General features: G+C 46.5%; 1 non-coding gene across 1 annotated transcript; it reads right to left on the reverse strand.

Moving 5' to 3' along the window:
* Window positions 1-1,325: 1,325 nt before the first annotated feature.
* LOC120646598 lies at window positions 1,326-1,432 on the reverse strand. Its single transcript, XR_005664500.1, has one exon. It is a non-coding gene; the product is annotated as a small nucleolar RNA R71 (small nucleolar RNA).
* Between the last annotated feature and the right edge of the window lie 11,131 nt (window positions 1,433-12,563).

A 12,563-nucleotide genomic window follows, 5' to 3' on the forward strand; every position in this document is an offset into this window, starting at 1 on the left:
AGGCTAAGTTATCTTTCTTGTTTTTGGGATCTTACCTTACGGGTTTTCTTGCCCGGACTAGAGAACTCAAGTTAGTTCTCTAGGTTGAGGGGGATTTCTCTCGAAGGCCTCGAGAGAAATCCTAACACCGAGTACGGATGTGGTGTCTGAGCTCAGTGTTAGCTAGAAAGTGTGTTCCACCCCACGATACCATTGTGGTAGGCGGCAGGTGGTGACAGCCCTGTCTGTCCAACGTAGTCCACCACGTTCGGGTGTTTTCATGGCAGTAGTTGCCGACTGCCATTGGACTCCTTTCTCATCCCATTCTGAGTCCTTCCCTAAGGCCGCCGAAGTAAGCTCTGGTTTCCCGAAGATTAGTCAGGTGCTAAGTCTGATCTAGAGAGGTTAGCTTGATAGTTTAGAAGTGAATTAGATTTCTTATCTCGCTCGTTGTCCTCCCAGCTGATACCTCTCTAAGGAGTTGAGCCTCCGTGTGTCACTCGGTCATTGACTGGCCATTTATCCTACCTACCTATCTGGCTTATCCCCATCTAGTTAGCCGGTTTATTAAGCTAGTACGGTTATCATTCGATTTACGATACTTCTTTACATTGCTTCCCTGAGGAAAATTAAGATACCCTGGAATGCTCCAAGGTGAAGTGTTACAGCGGTGATTCTGTGCACTTGCGGAATATATATTCTGTTGGGCATAAGAAATGCCAACAAGCATTTCTGGCGCCGTTGCCGGGGAAGCAATTCCCTAAAGATATCATAAATAGTTTGATAAACTTTACTAGTTTGTCACCGCTAATCTTAGCGGGTTTATCATTGCTCTCTCTATCTTTTTGATTGATGCAGAGCCGTGCATGACCGGTTTCGACCTACCAAGTAACTTCAATCCGAATCCAGGAAGAATTGCGAGAATAGTGCGACGCCGCGTCGTCCCACCTCAGAAAATACTTACTTGGCCTTCAGGTTCCCCATCCACATCAGCCTCATCATCCATGGCTCAGAAGACTCTTCGTCAGTTCTCAACCCCGTCCAGCAGCCACATTCCTACTGGACTAAACTAAGATCAAGCCGGCAATGATGGCTTTGAGCTAAAAACTGGACTGGTGAACATGGTCTAGGCAAGTCCGTTCTGCGGTAAGGCATCTAAGGATGCCAATGCTCATCTCCAGAATTTTCTGGAAGTAAGCAATACCATCAACCCCAAGGGTACTACATTAGATATCGTCCGCCTTCAGCTATTCCCGTTCTCACTGCTTGGGAAGGAAGCATTCACGACATGGGAAGCTTGTTCAAATGCATTCCTAGCCAAGTACTTTCTAGTGGGCAAAACCAATGCCCTCAGGAACAGGATCTCCGGAATTCAACAATTACCGGATGAGACCATCCCGGAAGTCTGGGAACATCTCCAGGATTACATCCAAGCATGCCCACACCACGGCATGGAGGAATGGCTGATTATTCAGAACTTCTTCCATGGTCTGACTCAGCAAGCTCATGACCACATTGACGCAGTAGCGGGTGGTTCCTTCCTCTCTCTTGATTTTGCAAGAGCGAAGACGCTGATCGACAAGATAGCCTCCAACCAGAGTTGGAAAGGAGAAAGGTATGTAGCCAAACCCAAAGGAGTTCATCAGATCGACAGTGTCGATATGCTGGCCGCCAAGATGGACCTTCTCATGAAAAAGTTGGAATCTCCACACCAGGAGGTCAACCAGATCATGGAGTCTCGGATGACATGTGAAACATGTGGCGAGACTGGGCACTCGGGCAACTCTTGTCCATTGACTCAAGAGGACGCGAACTTCGTTGGAACCAACAACAATCCCAACTCGGGATTTCGTCCTCAGCAGGGTTGGAACTCAAAGCCCAACCTCCCCTTCAGTCAACAACAAGGTATGAATTTCAATAACAATTTTCAGCCCACAATAAAAGACCTAGTTTACGGCCAGAAACAAATAAATGATAACATTAGCAAGAAGTTTCTTGCCAATGACAAAATTTTGGAGTCTATGGCCGCACAGCTAAAGGGCTTTAATTCTGTTATCAAAAACTAGTTGAGCTTTAACAAAATGATAGAAACTCAAGTAGCTCAGCTTGCCTCTTCTTGTCCTAATGCTAACACGGGAAAACTACCCGGGCAACCGGAAGTAACCCCAAAGGAAACGTTAGTGCGGTGACTACGCGTGGTGGTAAGTCCAAGCGAGAGCCACCTTCTCTATAGGATGCAGGAACTCGGCAGAAGACCATAACCGCCAGCCATATCGAAGTTGAAGACGAAGTGTTGGAGGAGGTCGTCGAATCCAACACATCTGTAACCCAGGAAGACCCTGTGGAACCCCCTAGAACTTCACGAGACTATCACGATACAACTGCCTTACCGTTTCTGGAGCGGATAAGGAAGCCAGTGGCTGACGAACAATTCGGCAAGTTCGTCGAGGTAATAAAGAAGCTCTATGTCAACATACCACTTCTTGACGCTATGCAGTACCCACGTACGCCAAGTATATCAAGAATATCCTTGGAAACAAGAGGACTCTGCCCACCACCGAGGTCGTGCAGTTAACAGAGGAGTGTAGCGCAGCTATACTCGATCCTCTCCTGGTGAAGAAGAAGGACCCAGGATGCCCTACCATCACATGCTCAATTGGGACCCAACACTTTACGAACCTTCTATGCGACTTGGGAGCAAGCGTTAGCGCCAGGTAGTGTACGACAAACTCAACCATCATGTGCATGCCCCTATTGCTATGTGTTTGCAGCTAGCGGACCAATCGGTTCGCTACCCAGTGGGAATTACGGAGAACATTCCGGTCAGGATCCAGAATTTCTTCATCCCCGTCGACTTTGTCATCCTCGACATGGAAGTCGACACCAAGACGCCTCTCATTTTGGGAAGGCCATTCTTGAGTACGGCAAACACACATATTGATGTGGGAGCTGGAGAACTCTGGCTCAACATCAATGGGCAGAAGGAGAAATTCGCCTTCAAGCCAAAGGTTGAGCAATGCTCTCAAGTCAAAACTTTCAACCGAAAAAAGAAATCCGAGAAAGAGCCGGAGAAGCTATCCATCCTATCCATCGAAGCCCTCATTGAATTCGTAGAAAGTCTGTGGATTCAGGAGGAGGCGAAGCAAATTAAGCTTCACAACCACAGAAACGCGAGATGCAGAATCCAATGTAAGAAGTTTCTAGAATCGGAAAAGAAAGAGGTCGAAACAACACCCACTACCAAGAGTGTGTGGCGAAAGAAAGTGTCATCTTCATGGACTCCACCCGGCGATGATAATCGAACCAAAGGTATGGAGAGTCCCACTCCGGACTCAAAATCTGAGCCCTCGCCATGAGGTACATGGTACGTATCCATCATCGCATTGCATATAGGATAGTTTATTTTCTTGCATAAATTTTGTTTCACCTCTGCATAAGCATGTTTAATTTCAAAATAAAACATGTTTAATTTTCGAAAATCTGCATCCACTAGAACTTCACAAAAAATTTCAAAAAAATTCGGCCAAATGCTAGGCCGGCCGGCCCTACCTATGCTGGCCGGCCCCACCTTTTCTCACTTTGGCCAGGAGCAGCAAGGGATGAGGTTCCTGGAGTGCACATGAAGCAAAGAACAAAGTGCTGCGCAAAACGCGCAGGAGGCAGTCCGTTCAGCCCCATGCAGGCCGACCGGCCTCTCCCTGCCGTTCGCGTCGCATCGCCACCAACCCTAGGCCACTAACTTGCAGGGCTAGGAGTGTAGATTGTCGCCGTGGCTCGAGGGCCGCCATGGGGAGGCCGATTGGCCTGTCCCAGCCCAGCCGGCCTGGACTTTGCGCTCAGCTATAAAAGCCAACGAGAGCGACGTCCCTCAGTGCACCAGAAGCTCAGCTTTGCATGACTCAGCCCGAGCTCGAGTCTCTCCTCTCCCCTTTCTAAGTTCCTTTGCTTAATTAAGCTCTTTTGGGAAAATTAAGTGAAGAACTTAAGTGCTAGCTCAACCAAAAACAAATAAAATTTAGTAGCGAAGTTCATTAAATAATAACACCAAAAATATTTCCCTTGAATAAAATTATGGCACGCTGAATGATGAACGTTTGTGGTGGCTTAACACCTTGCAAGAACGACTAACGCTAACCCTCCCCATATTTTTTGTTTCCTTCGGGTATTATGCGATAACCTTTTGCAAGAATCATGTTCGGAAAAGCCAAGAAGAAGATCAAGAGGGCAATCTTGAGGAGCTCGAGCAGCTCGCGGAGTTCATCCTCCTCCTAGGATAATATGTCGGTCGACTCCAGTCGACGTACAAATATATCCCTGGAGGAAGAAGAGACTCCCGCAGTCCCGAGGCCCCGCCTTCACATCAGGATCCTAATGATGGTCGAATAGATCATCACCAGGAATGACTACGAGCGGGAGGCACTCGAATTCTTGAGGAGGCAGAATTTCGGTCACGCCAAGAGGTTCGAAACCCATTTCCTCATGATGACCGGGCTCAAGCAAGACATGAACCAAGCGTTCACCGCCGTCGGATGGGAGAACTTCATCGACGTCGTCAAGCCAGGTTCTCACCTCTTGACCATGGAATTTCTCATCTCCCTTGCCTTCCAAGAAACCGGCTCTGAAACTAAAATTTATTTTCGGTTCTTTAACGAGCAATTCGTAATGAGCCTAAAAGAATTCAGCAAAGTGTAGGGTTTTCACAAAAGGTTCATCCTAGACCCCAGCACGCTTGCTGAAAAACATCAGTATGACCGTAGTTCTTGGTGTAGCTTAATTTTTGATGAACCTGTGAGTAGCAAGAACAGCATAGTCTCCATTCATAATCCTACTCTAAGGTTTCTTGCCAAGTGGCTCGCCATGGTTGTGCACCCTCGTGCAGACCTCTGCCTCTGCAGCTTGCCTGAGCTGCAGTATCTGTACGCTATGGCGAACAAGATTCGCTGTTCTCCCATCAGGAGCATGATTGCTCATTGGCAGAAGATGATTTCGGGCAAAGGACCCATCGACATGACTTCTCAAGTCACTCGCATTGCGAGGTATGTCGGTGTGATGGAAAATGCCGAAGTTACTTTCTTGCCTGAGATGGAGGCGTACAGATACGAGGTCAGTCTCGAGCATTTTGTGCAAGGGCACATGATGTGAGAGGGGCCCGGGAACTCTATATTTATGTGTTACCCCGGGTACGATAGGGAGATCGAGCTGCCATGCCTGAGACTCTCTCTCTACTAGGAGAAAAGCCTAATCTTGCAGATGGAGAAAAGAGAACCCGCACAGCGGAGTGTTGCAGGGCCACAAACGAGGAGCAGGACCCGGCACGAGCATAAGAAAGCCGGAGTAGGACCATCACGACAGGCACCCCCGATCCACACCACGGCACAACCAGGGCCTTCCACACAGAACATGAGTTTCGAGGAGACATATGGGTACTACACCCGTACCGACCCAAACTCATATCAGGACGGCGGCAGTGGGTACGCCGGTGGGCATGGACCTTATGACCCTCCAGGTATGCATCCATCTTATGGTCCACAGGTGGGTCCTTCATCGTCAGCACAATTCGACTACGAGGATCTGGTTCTACGAAGAATTTCGGATGTCTCGAACTGCATCACTACCCTTGGCACACAGCAGCAGCAAATGCAGGAGACAATGGCACACAACACCCAGCTCACTCAGCACAGTTGGGGTCTGACTTCCGCCATGCAGTACGACGTGTCCAATATCTTCATCCACCTGGGGCTGGACTACTAGCAATCCCAAACATACCAGCAGCCCGAAGAGGAGAACCCCGATGAGGGAGAGCAGGACTCCGACGAGGAGGACTGAGCTTCATTGAAACTTGGGGGGGGGGGGGTCACACTGCCAGGTAAGTCGTCATTCCCATCCGTTCTTTCAACAGCCATGCCAATCTAAACAATGTTTGAAAAAAATATATATTTATAAATTACTAATAATAATAATCTAATAGTCAAAAATCCCAAAAATATTTCCATGCTTTGAATAAAATCCATATGAGTGGAAATCCGTGTAAGCTCTTGCTTTGGAAATGATGAATTGTTGCTCTGTCCATGCCATGTATGTGCCTCGTATACAGCTTTTTACTCTCCTAGTACCTGAACTAGTTGGCACATAATAGTTCCACTTAAATCTGGATGTCTGGAGGCATGAGTTTAACTTCCAAAGTCTAAGTTGTTGTCGGATTCGAGATAGCCCAAACCGGATTTAAACTGCTTGCTCTACAAGGGAACCTCTTGGAATTCTTTTGAAAATTTAATAATGGTAAAGGTTTCCCCTTGGTTTAAATGACCTATCCAGAGCTTTATAAACTCCATAAACCGCTATGAGCTATCTTGTGTTACTTTGAACTTTGTCAAACGGTGTGTCTGCTCAGGGAATAGTACTTGCCATCTACCGATCTTTCTCCTTCATATACCCATTGTTTGCTAGCCTCAAAATGTATGGTATGTCAGCTACCTACCCCGGGTATTGACATCCACCTTCGCCAGACATAATCCCCCCGCAATCACAAACCCAAAATCTCCATAGTGTACCCATTGATCCCAAAAAGGTCTTACCATCCCTAAACTCCAAAGAAATTCAATGTCATACTAGCAAAGGAGTATGGAGTTATCTCTCTAAAAAATGATGATAAAAAGAGAAAATAAATCCCATACTCCATCCCTAAAAGAGTTGCAAAATATGGAGTTCAAATAAAAGACCAAATTCCATTCAAGTGTGAGTTCATTTTCTTCCTCTCCCCTGGACATTTTATCTTCCATAAGATCGAAATTTGGCCAAGTACCAACCCTCTGCGGATCACTTTCCGGCTCGGCAATACAAGTAACCAAGGTATGCAAAGTTCTCCCTACCCATAAAACTCCACATATCAGCCTTAGAATAGAAAGAAGATGGTCAAAAACTCCGACCATGAGTGAGGATCATAGACCTTGAGTGACTCGAGACTACCATTGGGAAACCTGAACCTCTTTTGAAAAATTTGCAAAATTCCGAGCTAGGAACCTGATCAAGCAGCAGAAAACATTTCAGTGAAGGTTGTTCAGTCCTTCAACCACTCAAGACCGAGGGATGAAAAATGAATATGCCCCATCCTCTAGAACCTTAGGTATGAGCCAACTTATTCATAGTACATACAGGAAGAGTAATACGTTGTGCACATGGTACCTGCAGGTTGTGAACATCGACGCAACTCCTGATCCACCGATCCTCAGTTTAAGCTTTGCTCGAGGACGAGCAAAAGTTTAAGCTTGGGGGGGTGTTGGTGGCCATTATTTCACATTTTGGCCATCAACTTCTCGGAATAAATTGAGCTTTACACTATGTTCCATTCATATTTTATTTATTTCTAACGAGTTCCACAAGTTTTGGATGAGTTGTGATTTCAGGAGATCGTGTACCAAATTTGGACGAAAACGGGCACGAACCCAGGCCGACCGGCCTCTCCTAGGACGGCCGGCCTAGCACCCCTGAAGATAATGCCATGTCTTTGATCCAGAGGCAAAGTAACACTCCCACAATGCCTCTAAGTTGTGGATTGGGTGTCGGTTTGATCGAAGGAACCGAAAGGCTTGCACCTGGATCAAAGGACCCACAACTCAGTGAGAACTCGTGTCCAAGTCATCGATCCACCACCCAGGGAAGATCACAAGCGTACAAGTGAAATTTTGGCGCAACGGAGGGCCGAGAGAAACCAGAGGGAGGCCGGCCGGCCTAGCACGTGTGTGCATTTGTCCTAAGCAACCGTCACCAACCCCAGGAGGAGATCAGAGATGTCCAGGAGAAGGCGGTGGCCACGTGGCCACAATCCTAGGCCGGCAGAGGCCGGCCGGCCCCACTCTACAGCATCTCGTGTCCCGGCTTCGTGTGGAAGGCTGTTGGCGCTCCTTAAGAACCCATTTTATCCCTTGTTTATCCTTGATAATATCATGAATTTAATATCAAAATCATTAACCGCCCTAACCCCGGCCTAATTATTGGTCATTTTCACACTTGCACATATATTTTGGAGGAACTTCGTTTCTGCAGGTTTTTGGCCTATTTTGGAGCATGAAATGACGAGGCCTGTGATCGAGCGCTAACACGGAGAAAGACGAGGGCCAAAGCCCAAAGGGAGGACCAAAGCCCATGTTGATTCGAAGCCCATTCACGCACATCCATCCTCCAAGAGAGCCCAAATGACCGAGCCCACGAAGATGAGATCAAGATACTTCGGGATTAAGCAAAGCAAATGAAGATTTAAGTAAGGATTCCCTATCCTATCCTTTCCTCGAAGATATCTCCAAGATAACAACGTCCAAAGGGGTGCAATCGTGAAGGACAGAAACTCTAGAAGATGCGAGGAGTCTACACGCGAAAGATGAGACCGAGACGAGCCCGAAAGGGGGTAGGCCGGCCGGCCTAGGCCCATGGGGCCGGCCGGCCTAGCCCGTTTTTTAGGCGGTTCGGCCTCCCCTTCGACCGGTGGCTTCCTCGGCTTATAAATAGCTCGCACCTTATTCAACTTGAAGCATCCATCCACCCAGAACTCGACGAAAACCTAGGGCCAAGACCGGAGGGAGACGACGGCCGCCGCAAGTCTTCGAAGTTGTCTAGGAGATGGCTTAGGGGCTTAGGCCACCCCTAGCTACCATGGCCTCCCTGCGTGGTTGTGTCATGGTGGAGTTCATGAGCTAGTTGGAGTCGTCAATGGTATGTACTCGGTGGTGACGATCCAAACGAATCTATTATGTGAGTAATGATAATCATGTCTTCCGAATCTATTAGCGATCATGTTCTCTCTTTCGATTTCGTTCTTTTCTTTGGGTTTGCTTCATCTTAGATCTATTATCGATATAGATCGCTTAGCATGATCTTGTAGTCATGGTGGCTAGAGGTTCATGGCGGAACTACCAAAGGGGGTTCGACTTGTTTCAGGGTACTTTCGTCCAAAAGGGTGGCGTCGTGACAGGGCGTTGCCACTGAGTAGGTGGAGTATCGAGGGATCGGATTGGAGATTTTGAGTTTAAAGATGCTTTTGATTGAGATGCATGATTTATTTGCTCGTTAGCTTGAACTACAACTAGATGACGATAGGCCTAGTCATGTCTTTGGTTTTCTATGATTAAGCTTATGTTCATGGATGAGATCAACCTTTACACATCACTCATATCTGTCAAAGGTTTACCCTTTATATGCAATCAATGCTTCATGTTAGGATAGATCCGTTAGATTAGATGGAAAACCTTAGGTAGTTCTTTGTCGATCCACAGATTGATAAACCTTGGGGGAATACTCTAAGGGAAAAGCTACACGAACCGTGCGCTTGCGGTATACAAATCGGGGCGCTAAGGAGCGTCAACAAAGGCAAGCTCAACCGTCATACCTACTTACAACCGACGCCACGTGCTTCACCTGCCGAGAACCGACCCTAGAGTGCTATAAATAGAACTCCCATCCATCACTAGTGACACACACCATTGGAGCTCATTCTCTCTTCACTTTTTAGAGTACGTTAGTAGTTTGGGAGTTAGAGTCGAGTCGAGCTTGCTCAGGATTCCGGAGTCGTCAGAAGTCTGGTATAGCTCTTGTATCTTTCTTTTGACTTTATCAATATAAGTTATCTTTTTTATTTATCTGAGTCAGCTTTACTTTCCGCATTCTTTTATCTCCTCAAGTCTAAGTATTCAGCTTGTGCGCGGAAGTAAGTTTACCTTTAGCTTAGGCTAAGTTATCTTTCTTGTTTTTGGGATCTTACCTTACGGGTTTTCATGCCCGGACTAGAGAAATCAAGTTAGTTCTCTAGGTTGAGGGGGATTTCTCTCGAAGGTCTCGAGAGAAATCCTAACACCAAGTACAGACGTGGTGTTTGAGCTCAGTGTTAGCTAGAAAGTGTGTTCCACCCCATGGTACCATTGTGGTATGTGGCAGGTGGTGACAGCCCTATCCATCCAACGTAGTCCACCACGTTCGGGTGTTTTCATAGCAGTAGTTGCCGACTGCTGTTGGACTCCCTTCTCATCCCATTCTGAGTCCTTCACTGAGGCCGATGAACTAAGCTCTGGTTTCCCAAAAAATAGTCGGGTGCTAAGTCTGATCTAGATAGGCTAGCTCGATAGTTCAGAAGTGTATCAGGTTTCTTATCTCGCTCGTTGTCCTCCCAGCTGCTACCTCTCTAAGGAGTTGAGCCTCCGTGTGTCACTCAGTCATTGACTGGCCATTTATCCTACCTACCTATCTGGCTTACCCTCGTCTAGTTAGCGGGTTGATTAAGCTAGTACGGTTATCATTCGATTTATGATACTTCTTTACATTGCTTTCCTAAGGAAAATTATAATACCCTGGAATGCTCCAAGGTAAACTGCTACAGCGGTGATTCTGTGCGCTTGCGGAATATATATTCTATTGGGCATAAGAAATGCCAACAGTTACCAGCTTCATTAACGAGAATTGTTCATCCAATCTTTACTGATCCAGAAAGTATTCAGCCAATCGCATGAAAATCAGTTTTCAAAACATGAGATTTTCAAACCAAACCTATCTTTCGCTATAGCTATCAATTGGCCGTAAAGAACAGGAAATTGAATTTGTACCAGTTCTTCTAGAATAAAATCTCAAGAGACTCTCCAATCCTGGAACTGTGGCATTGATCAATATCCATGACCAAAAGGTGCACAACTTCCAACTCTACTGGGTCAATCATTTGATCACAATATTTGTTGCCAAGATCAGAGGGAATTCCCGAGAAGAAATTGAATACATCAAGATCAATCGGCTGAAGGATATCTAAACCAGATAATGGCACGATGAATAATCGGACCCATGTAGCACAACCCTCGTCCATGCCAATATACAGGTCGCAGATAATCGAGAGATATCAATAATCGCAAAAGACAATCCAGCCAATTCCTTGATAAACAAATAAGATATCATCAGAATCACATGATTTGAGCACAACAAAACCTTGTTTGTAGATGTTTTTGCACTAAGGGCGATACATGTCATATCGGCCATAAAATAACTGATGCTCATAACAATCGGCTAGTCAGAACAAATTTGATCCTCTGCAATACTTTTTCTTTTATATATTTTTATGCTAAAGGTGACATACAGTATCGGCTATGACTTGCATCCTAGTATATGTTCAAGATGACTCCTCTGGGCCGATTCCTTGAGTTACATCCAACATGAAATCATCCATCTTTAGGGTTCCACCTTCCCAGGCTTCGCCAGATATGCATTTCAATCCCAAACCATGCGAAACTTCAGGATCGACTGTTGTAACGCTAAACAATGAGTTAGCATGCACAATCTCCACGGAGTCCTTGATCCATTGTGCAATGCACTGATGCATTGTAGATGGTATGCAACAGTTGGCATGAATCCACTCTCTGCCCAAGAGTGTACTATAGGAACCCTTACCATTGATGACGAAGAACGTAGTTGGTAATGTCTTGCTCCCGATAGTCAAGTCAACACAAATAGCCCCACGGGCTGGAGAAACTGCACTATCAAAGTCCTTGAGCATCATATAAGTTTGGATTAAATCATCCTCCTCTAACCCAAGCTTCCGGTACGTGGTATACGGCATGATATTCACAGCAGCTCCTCCATCAACTAGCATCTTAGTCATTGACTTGCTGTTGATGTACCCTTTGAGCAATAACGGCTTCAAATGCTTGCACTCTTTATCCTCTAGTTTATCAAACACTGCTTGCATTGGATACAAGGACAGTTGCACCATGGCTTGTTCCGCTTCCTCATCAGATGGAGCTTTGAATTCAACAGGCAAAAAGAAAACCATGTTAACCGATGCAGCTTCTACCTCATCGGCTTTCTCCTTTGCGCGCCATATTTGAGATTTTGGGTGCTTATCTGCATGAGCATGATCCTACTATTGTTGTCGTTCCCGATCGCGCAGCCTCTGCAACCTTCTTTTATGTGACCGGGTCAATCCTCCAGGACACCACTGAGAAGTGCTCTTAGTGTCGAACCGATATTCATTGTCACGAACCATTGGCTGGTCATCAGGCACACGTGCATTGGCTTCTTCCTCCAAGTACTGCAGAGGATCCATCTTTTTTCCTAGCCAATCATGGACAGGGGTGCGCCTTCTTTCTGGTCTGTCCATATGAATCGGCTGTTGGCTACGATCATCGCTATACTGCTTCTTGTATGGGAATTGCTTTCTAGGCAATCCACTGCATTCAGGGCAATCATCAATCGATGGTATGCGTAGACCTTCATTCCAGCAATGCATGAAGAATGGGCATCGCCAGTGATTTTCCTATCGCCAGACACGCTCTTGCTGTCGGTATTCCTCTTTCTCTTGCCAACGCTGATACTTATTGATCAGCATCTGGGACGTCACGCGTCAGCTAGGTCTTCTGAATCCTTTTCCTTGCTCGTATCGGCACTACCCCCGAGTTGGCTGGCCGATACTTGCTTCTTGGGATCCACGTCTCCCGAACGCTTGGCTCTTTTAAAAGTCAGTAGCTTGGGCCCCGTCTTGATATCCTGGTCCTTAACCTCTACCATGTTGGTAGGGAAAGGATGACCATCAATCTTCATCGGCTTTTCTGGCTCATCGA

The sequence above is a fragment of the Panicum virgatum genome, chromosome 8K (genome assembly GCF_016808335.1).
Source record: "Panicum virgatum strain AP13 chromosome 8K, P.virgatum_v5, whole genome shotgun sequence".
Lineage (NCBI taxonomy): Eukaryota > Viridiplantae > Streptophyta > Magnoliopsida > Poales > Poaceae > Panicum > Panicum virgatum.